At 44.2% G+C, this 18,783-nt stretch overlaps 1 long non-coding RNA gene across 1 annotated transcript; it reads right to left on the reverse strand.

Annotated features, from left to right (window-relative positions):
- Window positions 1-17,269: 17,269 nt before the first annotated feature.
- On the reverse strand, window positions 17,270-18,073 carry LOC122139919. The gene is made up of 3 exons (XR_006156648.1): window positions 18,031-18,073; window positions 17,620-17,710; window positions 17,270-17,321 (listed from the first exon to the last, which is right to left on the reverse strand). It is a non-coding gene; the product is annotated as an uncharacterized LOC122139919 (long non-coding RNA).
- Window positions 18,074-18,783: the final 710 nt, after the last annotated feature.

The following is an 18,783-nucleotide window of genomic DNA, read 5'->3' on the forward strand; positions in this document are numbered from 1 at the left end:
ATTCCCACTGTCTTTTAAATATCCCCCATGCGTCTTGTTTTGTCAGATCGTTGTTTTATGGATGTAACCTGTTGTTTTCCCCTGCTCTTCGGCTCCTCGTGTCTCCGGGTTTTTGTCTCCAGGGGAAGTTCCCCTTGCAGGGGGCTTCACATTCCCCAAACACTGATCACCCCTTCAGTCTGACCATGGGACGGGCCATGCAACCCGCGCTGCCTATCACATCATCATCGAGTCCACACTTCAAAAGGGCCTGTGACTGCATTAGCATTTTTCCTTTTCTTTTCCTGAAACTGGGTCTCTTCCCTTTTTCCCACCTGAGACGGGGTTTTTTTCAACCTAAAAAAAAGGATCGTTTGACTTGCTATTGCCCTCCCCCCATTACAGTTTTGGGGAGTTTTGGGGTGTTCCCCCTCGAAAAGCAGGGGTTTCTGACCCCCGTTTATCCAAAGATAATGGTTTTTAAACATTTTTCTTTTTCACCCCACCTTTTGGGTTTGGAATGCCCAATCAGGGGCAGAATTTGAGGGGGAGAAACTTTTTTTGTTTCCGTTTAGGGCCCATTCGCATGTTACTGCTATCTAAAATTTTATACCCAATTTTTTACCCAAACTATGGTAAAAATAGTTGATGCTTTTAGGACACATATGTACAAATTTTTTGGGGAATAAAAAGCGACATTTTGATAGGATAACATTAAAGATTTTAAAAGCAGAGAAAACTTATATCCCCAAATAAGCTTGAGAGCTAACTAATCAAATAAAAAATTTGTAACAGGGTACTCAAGTGAAACTACAAACAAAACATGCATATCCAGAACATTTGTAACTGTTAACCTTTAAAAAACCCACAAGGCAGGTTTCCTTTCAAGGGAACTTCGAAATGCGCCTCAGGGGTCGCTATGGGAACACCTGCGGCCCGTCTAAAACATTGAAAAAACCAACATAGGGGGCGACAGCCTCGACGCCACTCCATCCGGCCCACTATAAACAGGCCCCCGGGGGAGAACACCCACCCCTTTTTCTTCGCCTTTTCACTGACTGTTTTTTTTGAAGCAGCATCTAAAAGAACCGTAAAAACCCCTTTTTCTCGCCCAAAATCATGGCGAATTCCCACAAGGTTTAGACAGTGGTAATCGGTGACTTTTTTTGCCCACCGTTTACACACACATCTTTGGTTTTTTGGGTTTGGGGTTAAAGAGCAAAAGGCGATGTCTTTGAGGAGGAAATTCCCGGATTGGGGGGGAGGGGGGGAAATAAAAAAACCCTGGGCCCCCTTCGGGCTCTTTTCCCAAGGAAAAAAGGAAAAAAGCTTTTCTCTTTCCCCCGTGGTTCAGGAGGGGGCCGCTGCTGGGGCACGGGGAAAAAGGGAGCCCCGTGGAATTTCAGGTGGATCTGTTTTAATGATTTGGGAGAGGGATTTCCCCTTGCCGTGGGGGCGGGCAGACGAGAGGGGCCCAGGAGGATAAATGTTATTTTTTTTAACACTTTCTGATACTTGGGTTTTTTTGCTCGGGCTGGGTTTTTACCCAGGAAAAGCAGGAGTATTTGAGGAGGGTTGAAAAAGGGCTGGGTTTGGAAGCCTTCCCCCTCCTCCCCCGCGATGTAGGGGGCTTTGGGGAGGGTTAGGGATCCCGCCACAGAAATTTTTGGGGCCATAAAAGGGTAGCTAACAAGGTGATGCCGGAGGCCCCCTTCGATGAGCGTACCCCCCACCATAGCCCTCCAGCTAAAAGGGGGCCCTTCCATTTCGGCCTGATCTCCAACAAGATCGAAAAGAAATGAAAGAGGCTTTTTTCCCCTTCCCGCATCCATCGGTTTGGGCTTTAAGATTTTTTGGCCGATATCGAACAAAGGGGAAAACCGGGATAGGGGATCCCCCCTTGTGAAAGAGTTTTTTTTCTGCGGGGAGACACCCCCTTAAATCCCCCCCCCGCCACTAACCCCCTTCAAGAAATACTCTCGCTTAAATGGAAAGGTATCGCAGCAGGTCAGGCTGTCTTTTTTCACCATGGTGGGGTTTTAAACATATCAGACTGATCGGGTAAGAGACCTGATAGGGCAAAAGGCCTTTTCCCGATCAGGTAGCCGAAAGGGGCCCCCACCCCGGCCTTTTTCTCCAGGTACCAACAGGCCGCCCTGCCCTGGGGAGGGCCATGGCGCCAGGGGGGTAAACGGGGAGAAACCCGTGGATGAACCTGGTACATCGGGGAAAAAAGAAAAGGCCTTTTTTTCTCGACGCCAGGTTTTGGCCCTCTGAACTTTTTGGGGGATTTTCCGTTGAGACAGTGATCGAGAAGTTCGGGAAAATGAAGGCCCACTCCGCTGTTTTCAGATCCTTCGTTCCACGGAGGTCCAGGTCTGAGCGTGAACAACATAGGGGTCCTGGCCTGTACTCGATCTGAGGATCAAAGACTGGCACAGAAGGCAGTGTCGGCAACTCGCGTTTCCTCCCCCACCTGCAGGCAGGGGTAAGGGGAAATCATGGGTCACAAGGAGGTAAGCAGAACCTAAGGATGTGATCCAGACGAGGCAGCGTTCCGTCTGAATCAAGCGATACCGAGGTATCTACTCGTTCCCTTTAGGGATTTTTAACCCCTCCTGCTGTAACCACCAGCCCTCCACCTGATCGTGCTCCTCCCCCACCTGCGGGCAGGTTAGGTGGAAACCTCTCGCATAACAGTCCCCTATGCTGGCCCCTATAATGTTTTTGGCTGGTTCTATTTCAAGCAACCCCTTACTGATAGCCCCGGATTTAAAAGGAGGCACCCCTTGAGCGGGCTCCAGCGCAGGGGTGGGAGTATAAAAATAACCCTTTCTATATATACTTATGTTATTAAATTGCTGGTGGTTATGTGTCTACTAATAAACTCTGTGAATTTCCTTTGCAGTGCTCAGTTACAGTTTTTTACTAAACACCTCAGCAAACCAGCCATCCGGCTTCATTTTCCCCGGTATTAGGCGGCTGAGATCACGGGTTTTTCTGGGGGGAGCCCCCCTTGATCATCAGGCCTGGCACAGCACTGCAGGGAATTTCCATGGGTGTCCGGCCCCGGTCACCCTGAGGGGTCTCCTGGCCACTTAGTTGTGCTGGTTGCATCCAGGGGGGAAGTGAAGGTGGCAGTTACAGAAGTCTTCTTGTATTGCTGCCTCAGGTGATGCTCCCCTTGCTAGAGGTTTGTAAAATTTGAGCTTGTACACTTCAAGCATCGCTTCCCTCAACATGAGGGGCTATTTGGGTGATTCTCGTGGTAGTTTAGCAGTGCTCTCCTTTTCCAAGAAGGGTCGCCTATGAGCACGCTACTCTGAATTCGGAGTTCTCCTCTCATATTAGACTGAGTTCGCTGTTTTTCCCCAGAGCGCTCCAGCATTATTTCCTCAGATCGAGTTGATGACTCTCAAACATACTGTTTTGAGATGCACCATTCCATCTATGAGCTGCTCTAGCAGAGTGCCACGAGAGCCCCTCCTTAGAACAGTATTTGAAAATCCATGCTATGGTAAGTGTGCACGTGAAGTCTTTGCACACTTTCTTAAATCCACACTGTGGTAAGTTCGCACGCTAATCTCGGCGTTCTTTCTAAAATCCTATATGGTGAGGGCTTCGCGCGGTTGCTTCGTGCCCTTCTTGAGTTGGTAAAGTCCTGTTCATCTTGGGCGCCACTCCACCTATGTATCCTCGATACCATCTAAACAGGTGTTGCTACTGGAGATCTGTTGAGACAGTTCCTTCAGCAAGCTTTTGCGAGAGCAAGTGGTAGCCCCTGTGTGACAGGCAAGACTTAGTATAAAATGCTAGGTTCTTAGTCCGTACCCTTTAAAGGAATCTTTCCTGATTCCACGCCTTCAGCTCTACCCCTGGCTGAGGCCCCTAACAATAAGTTTGGTATGTAGCTTAGGCCTTTGGCCGTAATGGGTACTGTCACAGACAGCCGCCTAAATTCCCAGGGGCAACTCCCATGGAAATGGTAGAGTTGGTACTTAGTGTTCGCCATGACTCTGGCCTGCACTCCCCTCAGCATGGCGGCGTGGGTATACTGTTCCCCATAGCGACCCCTAGAGGATGCAGCTCGAAGTTCCCTTGAAAGGGAACGTCTCAGGTTACGAATGTAACCATGGTTCCCTGAGTAGGAACGAGACACGCGTCCTCTAGCTCCCTGCCATGCTTCAGATGCAAGCTTCAGACGAAGAAGTGGATGACGGGTTCTCCCGTGCCTGTTTATAGTCGTGCGGGGGAGTGACGTCAGAGGCTGTCGCCGGCCAACTCGTTGTGTGTTTTTTTCATGTATGCTTCAGACATGGGTCACGACAGTTTTGTGTTTCCCATAGCGACCCCTAGAGGACGCAGTGTCTGGGAACCATGGTTACATTCGTAACCTGAGACGTTTTCATTTATAAAGCTCTAAAAACCCTTACTGACCGATGTTTTTTTTTACTTCCTGCAAAAAGGGAAAAAAAATAAAGGGTCTCAATTAAATTTTGGGTTTTGCATGAAAAGTGAAAATTTGTAAACCTTAACCAGAGAAAGCCATTTTCCCTTTTTCCCCCCCCCTTGAGAAATGATGATAAAAGCCCCCAAAACAAAAGGGCTAGAAAAACATTTAAACAAATACATGACAAATTTTTTTGGTCCACATGTTTTTTAGGGTTTCTGTATTAATTATGAAATTCACAGACCGCAAGGGGCCACAGGGACAGGGGGGGCAGGGGACCCCCCAGTTTTCTTTTTTTACGGATCCGTCCCCTCTCACGGTATAAATAAAGGTTTCTATTTGGAAAACAGAGGAAAATCAGGGTTTCCACTAGGAACATTTTTTTCTAAAGTGGGAACCTGCCCGCAATTCCTTAACACTAGAAGTCCCAAAGAGCAGCCTTTTGGGGTTTTCTACCTTAAAACCCCCCGGACACCGATGGGCGGGAAGGCTTTAGGCAAATTTCCCCTTTAATCAGCTGTGCCATTTTGTTTTTGGTTATTTAAACTGGGGGGCCATGTTTGAGCCATTTAAAGGGAAAACTTGGGTTTCCCCCTTTGCCTCTTAGGCAAAAACCAACACCATTTTTTTTTTTTCCTTTTTTGCGGAGTTTTATTGAAAAAAAATGGGACAAAAAAAAAAAAAAAACCTTTTGTCACATTTAAAAAAATTTTAAAAAGTGAGTGGGGACATTCCGCAACCCTCACAACCTGGCACCCCAGGGGATCCCCCATCTCATTTACCACATGGGTTTTGGGACATTTGAACAACTTTCCCCACGGTTTGCATGTTTGTTTTTTCCTTTGGGGGTTTTTTGACCGGGACCCCAAGGCTTTTTTCAGGGCTGGTTTTGGAGGGTTGGGGTCCAAGAAATTTGTTTTTTTCTTCCCTTTTTCGCAAATAAGATTTACCAAAACTCTCTTGCAAGCCCCCCCCCGGGAAAGCCCCCAATTTTTCCCTCCCTTTCCGGTGGAAATGCTTGTTTACGCACATGTGCTTTTCAGTGCTCCCAGGGTCAATCATGTTAAAAACACGGAACTGGCCCGGTGTCCCTGTGGGGGACAGTGACTCCCCCCCATCTGGTCCACACATCCACGCCGCATTTTGTGGTGTTGTAAGGGTGACAGGGGTTTGGTTCCTTTTGGTGGTATTATCATCTGAATCACGTTTGGCTGCTGAAAGAAGTCGGTTCTTCCCCCTTTTGGGCGCATACGCCGTCACGAAAGCCGCTTGAAAAACACCTAATAAAAAAGAAAAATTTGTTTTTTTTCATAGCACTTTTACACAAAAGGACACAATGAAACACTTGGGCGCTGTTGATTCTAAAAAATTAAAAAAACATAAACATAAAACCCACAAAAGCCCCTGAAAACCAACCCGGGGGGGTTTAAATTCTTTGCGTCTGTTTCTAGGGGTTTGGGGGATTTCCCGGCGAACCCTTTTTGGATTTTGGGCCCGAGGATGGGGGTTTTTTCCCCCCCGGCTAAGAAGTTTAGGGGCAAGGGACAGCAAATTGGAAAAAATTGCCCGGGGGTAACATTTTGGCCCTTTTTGGGGAAGGGGTTCCTAAACCCCTTTCCCCCATTTACATTTCAGACAGCCCCTCTCTCCCGGGGACGTAGGGTCCGGCCAAGATAGGGAGGACTTTACAAATGTATTTGGTTTTTAGGTAAAAGCCACCCAAAACTTGACCCCAAAACGGGCCCAGGTTTTTTTGCAATATACGGCGGGAAAACAGCGCGAGTCTTTGACGGGGGAAAACCCTTTTCCCTAAAGGGTGTTTTTTAAAAACCAGGGTTTTTGGGGGGGGACGTTTTTAAATTGGGTGAAAAGATCCCCCCACACGGGAAATTGCAGAAAACTTTCACCCTTTGCTTGATCCCCCGGGGTGGACCTTCATCAAAGGTAGGTGTCGCTTTGAGGTTTTGGGGGAAGCAGTTTGGGCGGTATTTTTTCCCAATATTGGGGGTTTCCCCCAAAGGTTTTTGGCTGCCCAAGCAGTCAGTATGAGGAAACCCTTGGTAAGCCCCCCCCAAATCCAATTTGCGAATAAAGGCCATTTTTTTCAGGGGGGGGCCATAACCATTAAACAGCTCCTTTTGCCCCGTGCTTTTTTTTTGAAAAAGGCCATTTTTAATGCTGGGGGAAAACTTTCAAGGGGATGAAAACACAAGGGTCGAAGGGGGGGGACCGAGATACCTTTTCCTGGCCTTACCCAATTGGCTCCCCAAGGTTTTGGCCCGGTACTTTTTGGTTTGGGGTAAAAGGGGAGACGCGTCCCCATGTTTTTTCCCGCCAAAATGTCCCCTTTTTTCGCTTTTCTCTGCGGGCATTTTCCCCAAACCCCGGGGCTCCTTTTTTGGTTGGGACCCGTTCCTATCGGCAGTGTGAACAAATTCAAAGGTGGCAATGGAAAAGTAAAAGATATAAAACCAAATGCATCCATAATCCCTTTTAAAATTCCAGTTTTCTCCTTTTTGGAATGGAAATTAATTTTCTGAAAAATCTTCCTAAATAAAAAAGAAAAAACCTAAAGCAAAAAAACAACTAAAAAATTTTTTGGCACTTCAGATGGCAGTAAAGGGTTGTAAGTTACAAAAAAAAAAAAGGGGACAATAAAAAAAGGGCCCGGGGTAAAAAATTTTATGTAAACCCACGGGGGCTTTTTTGGGGGTTGTTTTCCACTTACTGGTTTGAAATAAAAAAAACCCAAAATAGGGAAAATTCAAGGGGGAAATTGAAAAAAAAACCCCAATGGGACGTTCCACCTTTTTTGGGGGGTTTCCCCCCCAAAAATTCCGGGCCGGGAAGTTCAAAGGGGTTTTTTACCCCTAGCAAAAAAGGGGTTTCCTTTTTTTTAGGATCATTAAAGGCCTAAAATTGGGGGCTTTCTCCTTTTTTTCCCTTGGGAAAAACCCTTACCCAAGGAAATTTGGGGAAACGGAAGTTTGGCTTTGCGGGGTTTTTCCCCCACACAAAAAGGAAAAAACCTTTTAGAAAACCCAGCTTAGGTGTTTTCAACCCCCCCCGGGCAAGGCCCTCAGGTAATAAACCTAATTTCCTGTTTTGACCCCCCCTTAACCCCCACATCAAAAAAAAAGGCCCCCAAACCCCAAAACCACCCCCCCCCCAATTGTCATAAAAAAAATTTTAAAAAATTTTTAAAAAATTAAAAGACAAAAACTACCAGACACCAAAATTGGCTAAAAAAAAAAAATTTTTTCAAAACGTGAAACTAACGTTTTTTGGGAAAAACCCCGGGTTTTGACCGCAGTGTCTGACAAACCCCCAAAACCCTTGTAGCCAATCACCCGGTAAGGGGTCATTCTTTTTCCTGAAAACCCAGAAAGAGCACTAAATTTTTAGTGCACGGGTGCATTTTACTTACATATCTTTTTAGTCATTTAGCAAACGCTTTATTCAAAATTGCATATTAGCGGGATCGACTTTAAAATGAGACGATGGCCGAATTTAAAAAGAGAAAAAATCAAAAAACAAAACTTAAAAAAAAGGGGTTGCAATCAGGCAAGAGGTAGGACCCGCGTAAATATTTAAGCCCGCTTTCCAAAAGGGGGAAGAAACAAAGGGGTGGGGAAGGGGTCGAATCAGACACCGAGGGTTTCTTTGTTTCTTTTTGGGTAGGTTGGGGGCGTTTATTTTGTTTTTTTCCAAAATTTATCAGTTGGCTTTTGTTTTAATATGCCCTTTTGGTATCCTCAATTTTTCCACCGGGGGTTTCCATGGTTGCGTTTACGTGTGGGGCTAAGTTTAAAAAAAAGGGGTGAGGGGACACGGTGGCCCAGAGAGCTCCCAAAGCGCTGCAAATTCCAAAGCCCTTCAAAAAAAAAAAGCACCACACATTAAAAAAAACTTCATTTAGTTTGACAAACACATTGCTGCAAATACTCGCAAAACAAGAAAACAAAAAAAAGCGCAAAAAGCTCACAACACAAAAAAATACAGAAAAAGAGCTCTAAAATTCAACACAAACAAAATTTCCCCAAAAAAAAAATTTTAAAATTTACTTTTTTTCTTTTTTTTTTTGGTTTTTGATTACCATTTGTTTTTTAAACACAGTTTTACAAACCATGGGTTTAAAATAGGGTTTGGTAGTAAAAACCATTTGGGTTTAATTTTTGAGATTACAGTAAAAATTTTTTGTTTGATTTTTTTGGGCATTTTCTTTTTCTTGTGTGGGTATGTGTTAAAGACTCCTGACCCCGGGGGCTATGAGGAGCTGGTAGCTGCCTCAAGGGGGCCTGTGATCATATACAGGTGCACCAAAAAATTTAATATTTATTGGGAAAAGTTTTTATTTTTTGTAATTTAATTTAAAAAAAGCTTTAAATTTTTTTTTTATATTAGTTCTTGAAAACAAATTGAAAAATGGAGTTTTTTGTTTTAAAATTTTGTGGATACAACTTTCCGTTTAGAAAAAAAAAAAATTCATATCTTTAAAAAAAAATTTAATTTTTTCTCAAAGATAATCAAAAAAAGATTTACAAAAAAGAAAATTTTCAAGATCTCCAAAGCAGGTTTATTGCACTCAATCTTTTTTGGGAAAGGGGGTCCCTTTTCAGAATTAAGTGCAATGCACGTGGGATTTAAGGCGATCCCCTTTTCACGGGTGAGGCGTTAATTAAGCCCAGGGGTTTCTTTGATAGCGGGCCTTCAGCCCCCCGTATTTTTTGTCAATGGGCTTACCCCCTCTTTGCAATATCCCTAGATTTTCTGTTTAGGTTGGTAAAGGCCTTTGGCTGGCCCAAACAAGCAACAGTAATATCCTGGTCAGCAAAAAAACCCCTTGGAAATGGTTTTTACACTGTGGGAAAGGGTTTTAAAGTCCAGCGGGAAAGAAATCAGCATCTTTATAATGCCCTTTTCAGCAGATGGAAGAAAAGGCTCCAAAAAAACCCTTTGGGAGATGGCTGCCTTGCCCTTTTGGAACTTAAAACAATGAACCAACACCAGCAACATTTACGGCCCCCCAAATCATCCCCTTTACCCTTTAGAAAAATTTTTCACTGGACTTTTGGGTTATATGCCTCTCCAAAGCGCCGACCCCTTTATTTTCCCAAAAGAAAAGCTAAATTTATTTTTATCTGAAAAAAAGGGCTGTGGAAACCCCTGAGGGAAAAAAATCCAGGGCTTTTTTTCCTTTCCCCAGGTGAAATGCTTTTGATGTTTTTTCGGTTTTAGGAGGGCTTGGTTTTTAGGGAAATTTTACACTGTAGCCCTTTTCCTTTGAGGGCGTCTATGAGGGGTGGTGACTCTTGAGCAAATGACTCCGGCTTCAGTCCAAATTTCCCGGGTAGCTCTCCCAAGTTCTTGAATCGTCTTTTCCCCGACAATCTTTTCCCCCGGGTGTGGTCGTTCCCTGTTGCTTGTGCACCTTTTTCCCCCACCACACTTTTTCTTTTCCCGTCAACTTTCTATTAATATTTTTTGATACAGCACTCTTTTGAACAGCCACCCTTTTAAAAAAATGACCTTCTTGGCTTACCCCCTTGGGGGGGCGGCGATGATTTATCTTTTGGACAACTGTGCATGTTCTAAAAATAGCCCCCAAAAGGTAAACCCCGTTAAATTTTACTAAAAATAATCCAAAAATAATCAAAATTTTTTTTTTTTTCCTAAACTTTAAGGTTTTTAACCATCAGAAAAAAAAAAAAAAAAAAAACCTCTTGAAAAATTTTGTTTGACTGTAGAATATTTAAAAAATTTTGGGTTTTTTGGGGGGTTTAAAATTTCAAAAAATAAATATCTTTTCTATGATATTATAATTTTTTGAGATTGCACCCTGTACTATCATCTAAGAGACTGAGCTGGGGATTTTTCGGACGAAAAAATTGTGATGCTGGACAGCTTTGGTCCCCCAAGTTAAAAAAATCCTATCTTTCGCTTTGGTTCTTTTATCCAGGTGTAGATCTGTAAATCGTCATGATGAGAATGCGGGCTGTTCATTCCATTTTTGGAACTGAGAAGAAGAAACAACCTTTCTTGACTGAACGCACCAGGCAAATGACATCCAGGACGCGTCTAAGGCCCAAATTCTGTGGAACTTGTGGCAATTATGAAAAATTTTGTGCACTTTTGCGAAAATGCCGAGTTTGATTGATTTAACGATAAATTCAGCAATCTCAAAAGACAGGAAAGGATGCTTAACTAGTCGATTGAGTTCGATCAGACATGAATTTCGATCGGATTGAAGGGGGTGGTTTATTCCTTTTCTATACAATGAGAGTGCATGTAAACACTTGACGGATTGAACCCCAAAACTGAAAGGACTGCGCATGTGCAAATGATGCAGAAATAGCATAATGAAGGATGATGCACAGAATAATTGGTTCTTCCTTTTGAATAAAGTGGTGTATAAATGGCATGTCCTGAATTATAAAACTTCCTTTCCTCGGCAACGTGAAGTGGAGCAGGACAACCTCCCACCCGTCCTTGTTTTGGATACTCATCCACAGGGCACCCGTTTTGGGTGCAGGGAGGTAAGGACATTTTTACTGGGTGACAAATATGGCCACCAATAGCACAGTGGTTTATTTGTATTTTTATCCATAAATGGGTATATATGAATTCTACTGTTAAACAACAATAGAAACATAAACTGTGTAGGAAGAGTGGTTGTTCTGTGCAAACGGTGAGAAACTCTATATTTGTGCACTGGCGCGTATCCAAAAAAAATGTATGTCTTCTGATTGAAGTTTGCTTGACGCATCAAACCACACAGCAACCCAATCACTTTTTTTCAGCATTCATGTACAAACTACATTCAGGATTCATCAATCGAGGAATAAATTCAGTCCGATTAGAACCCAAAAATTGCGCATGTAAATGTGGGCCAATGTTGACAAACCTGGGTGCTGTATCCTTAGTGTTTATTTATAATACCTTAATAACTATGTGTCACGCTAAGCTGCGGAAGGAACATGAAGTCGAGAATACTCGAGAGGAGTCTTTAATCCAAACACATGGGTAAATCCAACATGGAAACAGGAGGAAGACACCAGTACTGACTTGTAGACCCAACAAACACAGACTGAAAGGACACGGCTTATAAAGGACAGGATAATTTGGGAAACACAGGTGCATGGAATACAACTAAATAAACAGAGACACGGAACACATGTGGAGCGGAAAACTAGACAAACCTGCGGAATAATCAAACATATAGGGGGACGACAGAAACCGGGGTTACGGGGCAAAAAACACACCATAAAGCGTTCAGAGGTGGACCATTACTTCCCCTCCCGGAAAGGAGCGTCCTCGCCCCGTTAGAAAAAACAGAGGGGAGGGGGGAATATGTGGAACTTGGGAGGAGGTTACCGTGGAAGGACAGGACATTCCGGGAGGGGGCCAGCAGACAGGGGATCATGTGGAGGAAGGAAGGAGCTAGGGAGGAGAAGCAGCGGGAGTGAGCCAGGAGGAGGCAGGAGGGGATATGGAGCCAGGAGGAGTCTGAAGGAACTCCAGGCTACAAGCCCATAATAATGGCCCAGGGCGGTGGCCGCACTGTGGGAGGAGCAATGGAGGGAGAAATGGCCGCCAACTCAGGGGCTGACAGACCAGCTGTGGAGAGCAGGTGGAGGAGGATTCCAGGGTGGAGATTGAGAGGCCAAAGAGCCAGGGGACCACATGGAGAGTGACACGGAAGGCCGCGGTGGAGCAGACGAAAGGAGACTGAGGTGGAGCCGAAAGGATAAAGGAGCTGATGGAGCCAGCGGGACGGCAGGAAGGCGAAGTCAGAGGAGTGAGTTCCCGAGGGAGGATGGTAGACTCAGACCAAGGCGAGAACGGAACGGACGAGGAGCAGGAAGAGCTTGTGGACTGCACCCGGGCCACGGTTGGAGAGAGAGCTGGGATCCATTGAGGCGCAGACGGGTCGCGGGCTGGCCCGGAGTCCAGGCTTGCTTGCAGGCAGGGAGGCATAGGTGAGGGAGAGACAGAGCCTAGAGTTAGCTCTACCTCCCCTGCTGCTTCGAGTTTCTTCTTCGTGAAAAAAGGACGGAGGCTTACGACCATGGATAGATATCGGGCTCTTAACAACATAACTGTCAAGTTCGATAACATTTCCATCATCCCAGCTGCAGCCTGGACCATCTCCGTGGTGCCACTGTCTCACCAAGGTGTGACCTCCGCAAGCGAGCCTAACCAACTCATCCAGATACGAGAGGGGGGACGAGTGGAAAACCTTCATACCCCTACCTGGCCACTATGAGGACTGCATGATGCCGTATGACTTGTTAACGCACCCCTCCGGCTTCCAGGATTTAATAATGAGGCGCTCCGGGAGTTCCTCCATAAGTTCGTCCTCTCCCGTCTACATTGAATGATATCCTCATTTACTCCCGGAGCCTAGTGGAACATCGTTCGCCCAACAATTGCGGCGGGCCCTGCAACGCCTGAGGGCCTTTCAGCTTCTACCCCCAAGGCGAGAGGAAATGCTCCCTTCCCATCAGCCCTCAGTGCAGTTCCTTGTTTACCAACATCAACAGCAGTGGATCCGGTGATGGACGAGGGGAAGGTAAATGCTGTAAAGGATTGGGCCCCATACCTACCACCATCAAAGAACTCCACCGATTCCTAGGCTTTGCCAATTTCTCCACAGCCGGTTTCATCCAAAAACTACAGTGTCAATCACCAGCCCATCTCACTAGTCTCCTCCGGGGAATAGAAGCCAAAATCAATCTCTTGGACTCCAGCGCGACACGAGGCCTTCAACTCCCTCAAGAAGGTATTTACGACCGCTCCACTCCTGGTCCATCCTGACACCAACCGACCCTTCGTTGTTGGAAGTCGGACAATCCATCTACTACAGGCGTGGGAGCACAGTCTTATCTCAGCAGCAGGGGAATCCCAGGTCGCCTCCACCCATAGCGCACGCCTTTCTCCCGCAAGGCATCAAACACGGCGGAGGTAAATTATCGAACATCGGGCAACCTGTGAGCTGTTTGTTGAGCCCTCAAGTAGGCCCTGGAAGAATGGAGGCACGTGGCTGGAGGGAGCCAAACACCCCTTTCTGGTTCTCACTGACCACAAAGAATCCTTGAGTATCTTCGGCGTCTGCCAAGAGGGCTAAATCAAAGGACAGGCCCGCTGGGCACTATTCTTCACCCCCACTTTCCATTTACCTTTGTTTGTTCGTTATTGGGGTTTATGGCCCAGGGGCTAAAGAAACGTGAAGGGCTGACGCCCCTGTCCCGGTTGTCCGCCCCCGAAGAAGCGAAGAAAACTAGAAAGAACCGGAAACCAATAACTCCCCAGAAAAAGTCATCATGCACAGCCCCCATTACCTGGTCTGCCGAGGACTCTTCCTCCATCCGATCCGGCTACCAACATCCCCGCCGGTGTGTTGCCCACCGGGGACACCAGTTACATCCCCAGGACACGGCGCACTCCACTCATTCACTCCGCCCACAAATCTCTTGGCAACTGGGTCAACACGGGGGTCAATGAAAACCCTCTCGGTTGCTAAAGGGAACGCTTTCTGGTGGCCCAACATGGTCTCTGACATCAGAAGTTAATGGTGATACGAATGTACAGACTGCGCCTATCTCTCAAAAGCACACGCCCATCTACCATCAGGCAAGCTCCATTCCTCTGCCCCGTCCCTAATCGCCCGTGGTCACACCTAGGGGTGGATTTATAATGAATCTTCCTCCATCTGATTAATAATAACCTGCCATTATTGTATAGTGGACAGATTTCTAGTCATGTCGTCTTCTCCCACTGAAAGGTCTGCCCACGGCCATGTAAAACGTCAGAGTTACTATTTAACCAGTTCTTCAGGGTAATTCGGAAACCACAGAGACCTCGTCTCAGACAGAGGTCCTCCAGTTCATCTCCCGGGTATGGAAAGCATTCCCATTCGCCTCCTAGGTGTGGCCATCAGGCTGTCCTTGGATACCAGCCAACAATCTAACGGGGCAGACGGAGAGGAATGTTCAGGAGATGGGACGATTCCTCCGTACATTCTGTCACGGCCACAAGAAACTCCTGGGAAACCCGTTCTTAGTGTGGGCCAGAGTACGCACCTTACCAACGGACCTCACTCCATTCCAGTGCGTGCTCGGATAACAACATCCACTTCTTCACCCGGTCAGGAGAAACCCTAGGATGTCCCGCCATCGACTACTGGTTTTGGCGAGGAGCGCAGAGGGTCTGGAACGCGGCCCACCCCCAAATCCAACGGGCCCTACGACAGGCGACAGGATGACAGACGACCTTAGCCGATCCGAGGATCCGGCATACCAAACCCGGAGTCAGAAGGTCTGGCTGTCCAACCGGGACATACGCCTGCGCCTCTGCCCATGCGAAAATGCGTAAGTCACAGATTCATTGGCCAATTTCACCATCCTTGAGCAGATCAATCCGGGTCACTTACAAACTACAATTAGCAAACCTTGGCGTACCGGATTCACCCAACTTTTCCATGGTCTCTCCTTAAGAATCCCCATCCCTTGTTTCTCCTCCCCAGAAAACCTGGCGGAAGACCCCCACCCCCCACTTCTTCTTGACGACGGTGCTGCCCTACGAAGTAAGCAAGAGACTCCTGGACTCCCGGCGGCATGGTGGACAACCTTGAATCCACCTTGTGGACTGGGAGGATATGGTCCAGAGGAACGTTCATGGGTCCCACGCAACGACATCCTGGACCGAACTTACTAAACACCTATCCACTCCAGTCATCCTAACAGGCCATCTCCCAGAGGAAGAGGACGTCCACCACCCGTCATCGGGGTCCTCGGCCGCTCAGGAGCGGTCAGTGGGGACGGGGGGTTACTGTTACAGGACACACCAGGTTCCACCTCCATTCAATCACAGCGCACGATCCCTCACCTGAGTATCTGGCGCACTTCCACCTGACCTCATCAACAGTCAATCACAGTCTGCACTACAAATACCACACACACGCACATCAGTCCAGCGTCCGGTCTCGTTCGCAACAAGCAGGTCTAACCTTATGCTAACTCTAAGGACTAACTCTATCTCTCTACTTACCCTCTCCAGCGAATCTCCAGAAGTTCCCAGCCATTCTCCTTGCGTGTGTTTGTGGTACACCCCCCTACCTTGACGTCTCTACCCCTCTACTACGGATCCATTCATCACCTGCCAGTCTCCATATCACTTTTCCCAGCACTACCCGCATCCTTTGATTGTGCCTGAATAAAACTGTCTTTCCTGTTATCCTCAGCCCTCGGGCTGGGGATTTTCGTAACACTGTCCCTAATGAACCTTTTTTGCTTAACAATGTTAAATGTTTGTGAATTAAAAAGTAAAAACATAAAGGCAGCAGTAACAACTGTCGAACAGTAATTTACAGTAAAAATAGTAAAAGGACATTCTGAGAAACCCTGCGTGACACATCACAAATTGATTTTTTTTAATTCATTTTTACTTACTCTTGTTATAAGTAATGCCCATTAGATAGTTTTGTGTTAGATTTTATGTTATTTAGCTAATTGTACTGCCTTAGTTTAGTGTGTTTCCCTGATATATACTGGTATCATCACCTAATGAAATATATGGTTATATGTTGTACTGCTATATGCTATATGTAATACCTGATACACTGTGACTGGTTGTTTCATTTATTTATTTTTTTTTATTATTTTGTGCTACTTTAGATAAAACAATGATATTTCCTCATTGCGGACTTTCTTGTAAACAGGCTCAACACTAAATTTAGCTCAATTTATCTATAACATGTTCAACTTGACGATTTAGCATTGGTAAGATTATTTATTTTATCCATATGTCACACACACACACACACACACACACACACACACACACACCACACACACACACACACAACCACACACACACACACCCTATATATATGTTAAGGGATGTACATCTTAAATATTGTTTATTCAGTTATTTGTTATTTAATGAACATTTTTTGTTTTTGTTTTGTTTTACAATTTATAAAGGGTAAGAACATCCCCTTAACATAGTACAGGTTAAAAACAATAAATCAAATGATCAAGATATTCAAGTAAAGATCATTTTCTTCTATGTTTCTCTGTAATAAGTCGCCAAATTAAATAAAAATTTGAGATGATAAAAAAATTAATTTCAGGCTTTTCCCCAGGTGCAGTAAGTGGTATTGCGGACCACCCCTTAGTGAGCCCCCCAATAGAGGTGATGCCATTTTTGCCATTCTGTCGACCCACTGAGAAAAACGCAGCTCATTTCCTTTCTGGGTTGAAGATAGAAGTTAAATGATACCCCACTAGACTGTCCCCTTTTAAAAAAGCGCCACTGATTGTGATAAACACAAGAGCTCATAGATGTAACCAGAGTAATATTTTCCAGAGATCCTGAATAATTGCTTCTTTGTCATTGAGTATCATTTCCATCAGATTGCCACCATTTGCCACCAACCACTGCTGTCCAGTTACTCTAGTACATTCAGCTGGAACCTAAAACAAAAATGTCAATAATGTTCAAATAGTGCATATGCCACAAAGCATGACATGTACAACTCCAACTTCTACTATATAAATTAAATCACAAATGCTTTCCTGAGAAAAAATTGTTTTGTAGTATCAATACATTTTTGATCATTCCAAATCTTCATACATCTATTTGACAAAGTTTTTTTATAATACGTTGTCTAACATGATTTTTACAAAATCATAATTCTATATTTTTTGGTTATTTGAAAATTTGGATGGGTGTTTGAGGAAACTTACCCAGAAATATAGAATCCGCCCAGTAGTAATTGGATTCCCACGACTCTGATACCAGTGATGCGACCTTCAATTGGCAGTGGAAAATTCAGGTCCCACTGCCGTCCCCCAACAGCAGGTGAGTAGGAGAAAAAGATCTGGTAAAGCTGAAAGAAGAAATAATAGCTATTAAAAATGGTCTCACATGTATTTCAGCAAACAACAAAGATTATTTCAGAAAAATGGATGGCAGAGCTAAAAGTTACCTAAATTTAGAAGGTAAGCTGTGTTTGTTTACATTGTATCTGTTTATCTTGGACCTTGAATTCTTTCTGATTATTGTAATTATGCCTGAGTTGTTATCTTATCTATTTAATCCCAAAACAGGTTTTGTGTATTTAATTATTTACCTTTTTCTTACATATCGGAGCTAAACAATTGTATCACAGACATGATAATACTCACGTGCTGCCAAGCCCATGGCATAAACTGCAGAGAGAATCAGGAAAAACTGCAACATTTTGGAATAAATTGCTGTCCTGCACACTCCAGGAATCTAAGGAAATCATAATAAATTAATATTTGATTGTTTTATTGAATTAGAGTTATTCTGAATTTTGTGAATTTCATGATGTCACTGATACAAAAACAATTTTTTTGCTGTATTCAAATCAGTGGAACTTTTGTGAAACAATAAACCACTTTCGATGATTATATGATGTAAATGACCTAAACTGCTATTAATTACAGTTAATTAGTAAACTAATTTACCATATCACTGCTAAATGATTACTGTGCAGATAGACAAAAATAAATATAATAGTATTTACAAAAAATGAAAGAAATATATCAATAAAGATTTAATGTTTCCATTACCTGTAGATGGGTATGTGGTTGTTGATAGTTGACTAGTGTGTTGATTAAACCTGCTTCTACACTTTTGTCCTTGTCAGACCTTGTTATTGGTTAAAAACAAATGTTTTTCTGACACTCCTCAGATGGAATGTTTTTGAGCTCACACCCTATAGCATGATTGGCATCAAAATACCACAGCTACCAGCATTAGTTTTTTACTTTTAGTATTAAGAATATTTTTATGAATTATAGATTATGAATTATAGAACTATCAGAACTTAATTCAAAAATACCTGAATTGTGTGCCTTATTCTACTGTTTACAGAAAACAAGAAATTGAACCACTATTTTTGTATCTCACTGGTTCTAACAGCTGCTTAGATTTTGTAAATCTCCTTTAATGAAATTAGATGAATTAGATCAAACAAATAACTTATGTACATAGTGTGGGACCTGATATGTTTTCATTTCATGTTCATGTTATTCTAATCCCGTCATTTGTAATATACAGTATATCATATTTTCATTGCCTTTTACCATAATGAGCCTTTGTGAATTCCAATTTAAATACATTGATTTCAAATAATTCACATTCACATTACTTAGAGGATACAAGTTAATTGTTTACTATACCTTCACTGAGTTAACATCAGCTTTTACCACACTGATTTTCATTGTTTCCTTCACATTTCACATGTCACATATAAGTTCTGATGCTCTTTTCTTCTTGGTAAATGTGCACTATACAAGCTGGTTGTTAGGATAATGACAACA

Source organism: Cyprinus carpio, chromosome B16, assembly GCF_018340385.1.
Source record: "Cyprinus carpio isolate SPL01 chromosome B16, ASM1834038v1, whole genome shotgun sequence".
NCBI lineage: Eukaryota > Metazoa > Chordata > Actinopteri > Cypriniformes > Cyprinidae > Cyprinus > Cyprinus carpio.